This window comes from Arachis hypogaea, chromosome 14 (assembly GCF_003086295.3).
Source record: "Arachis hypogaea cultivar Tifrunner chromosome 14, arahy.Tifrunner.gnm2.J5K5, whole genome shotgun sequence".
Classification (NCBI taxonomy): Eukaryota; Viridiplantae; Streptophyta; class Magnoliopsida; order Fabales; family Fabaceae; genus Arachis; species Arachis hypogaea.
In genome coordinates this window covers 95,734,975-95,737,327 of record NC_092049.1, presented here as the reverse complement: position 1 = coordinate 95,737,327, position 2,353 = coordinate 95,734,975, and the positions used below count along the sequence as shown (strand labels likewise).

The window sequence follows — 2,353 nt, the reverse complement described above, 5'->3', positions numbered from 1 at the left end:
TATCAACTCTTTACCCACTTATTCATACTATTTGTATGGTTTTACTTTTTTCTTCCTAATTTTGTGCTATGATTGAAACCATGCTTCTTTGGCCTTATATTTGCTAATATTAATCCTCTCTTATTACCATTCGATGCCGTGATATGTGTGTTAAGTGATTTCGGAGATTACAGGGCAGGAATGGCTTAGAGGATGGAAAGGAAGCATGCAAAAGTGGAAGGAATACAAGAAGTTGAAGAAATTGCTAAGCTATCCAACCTAACCCTCTCGCACTAAAACGGTCATAACTTGAGCTACAGAGATCCAAATGATGCGGTTCTAGTTGCGTTGGAAAGCTAATGTCCCGGGCTTCGATTTGATATATAATTTGTCATAGTGGCCGTAGAGCTAGGCAACGCGAACGCGTACTCCACAACGATAATAAAAAAACCAGCGTGGTAGATTTCGCCCCCAGCGATTTCTGGACTGTTTTTGACCCAGTTTTCGGCCCAGAAAACACAGATTAGAGGCTATAAAGTGGGAAAATGCATCCATTCAATATACACGGCTCATAATACATAAATTTTTTGTTTTAGATGTAGCTTTTAGAGAGAGAGGTTCTCTCCTCTCTCTTAGATTTTTAGAATTAGGATTCCTTTCAGTTTATGATTATTTCTTCAATCACAGGTTCAATGTTCCTTTAAATTACTTTCTAGTTTTATTTATTCTATTACTTTAATTATTATTTATCTTTTCAATTTGGCTTATGAACCTTTCCATGTTAGGACTTGAATTTATGTTTGAATGCAATTTGAGGTATTTTAGATTTAAGATTTCTTTCTTTTATTTATGCATGCTGCTTCCCATCTGAAGGCATTTTTATTCAAGTAGATTTATTTCTCCTTTTGGCTTTGGTTAAGTAATTGATAACACTTGAGTTATCAAACTCAGCTGTTGTTTGAACATTGGAATTTGCTGATTGACTTGTATTCCAATAACTCTAGTCTTTTCTTTGGAATTGACTAGGATCTGAGAAATCAAATTGATTCATCCACTTAACTTACCTTCATAGTTAGAGGTTAATTAAAGTGGGAGAAAAATCCAATTCTCATCACATCTGATAAGGATAACTAGGATAGGACTTTAATTTCTTATACCTTTCCAAGAGAATTTTATTATTATTAATTTATTTTTCCTGTCATTTAAATTACTTGTTCCTTATTTTAAGAAAACCCAAAAACATATCTTTTTACATAACCAATAATAAATCATACCTCCCTGCAATTCCTTGAGAAGACGACCCGAGGTTTAAATACTTCGATTATAAATTTTATTGGGTTTTGATACTTGTGAAAATTCTAGATCGCGCGAGAGTTTCGATCTTCAACTACTCCCAACCTGAAACAACTGTTACCAACTGGGATACGCTCAGAAGAGAATTCCTGAAAAAATATTTTCCAGCCGAAGTTACAGATAGACTGAGAAAAGAGATCTCTTGTATTGTTCAAGGTGAATCAGAGACTCTTTATGAGTACTGGGAGCGCTTCAAGAATCTTCTGGACGCATGCCCCCATCATATGATTGACAAGTTGGTATTGATCAACTACTTCACTCTAGGCATGAAGCCTTGGGATAAAACTACATTGGATGGTGCTAGTAATGGTTCTCTGAAGAAGTACAAGACCACAGATGAAGCATGGCAACTGATCAGCGACTTAGCTGAGTCCACTCGGAATCACAGGTACAGGAACAACCACTCAAAAGCTGTTGCAGAGGTTTCCTCTAGCATTGAGACTTCTGCTCTTACACAGAGTATATGTGAGATGACTAACCTACTGAAGCAGATGCAGTTGAATCAACAACAATCTCAGCCTCCCCCACCACAACAAAGCCAACAGTTGGTCCCGCAAAGAGTATGCAGAATTTGTGCTGATTATAGTCTCTACACTGATGAGTGCCCGCAGCTCCAACAAGAAGACAACACTGTGGCAGCTACTCATAACTTCTATGACCACTCGAATCAAGGATAGAATCAACAAGGCGGCAACTACAACCACGGTGGGAACTATAACCAAAGGTGGCAAGACAACTCCAACCATGGCTTGGAGAGATAATTCCAACCATGGCTGGAGGGACAACTATAATAGAGGAGCAGAGACAACAATGGAAATTAGAGGTGGAACAACAACAATAGACAGCAGAATCAGAACCAGCCTTACAGAGCACCCCACCTAAGGCAGTCCCAAGGACCCCAGCACAACCAACAACAAGTCCCTCAGATCACTTATCCTCCTTCCTCATCAAATGACGAGATGCTTCGTTCTCTTGCACAAGGACAACAAGACATGCAGACTACACTGAACTCTACTCTAAA

The 2,353-nt window shown here is 38.5% G+C and overlaps 1 non-coding gene across 1 annotated transcript; it reads right to left on the bottom strand.

Moving 5' to 3' along the window:
• Positions 1–1,454: 1,454 nt before the first annotated feature.
• On the bottom strand, positions 1,455–1,562 carry LOC112746528 (small nucleolar RNA R71). Its single transcript, XR_003174408.1, has one exon. It is a non-coding gene; the product is annotated as a small nucleolar RNA R71 (small nucleolar RNA).
• Positions 1,563–2,353: the final 791 nt, after the last annotated feature.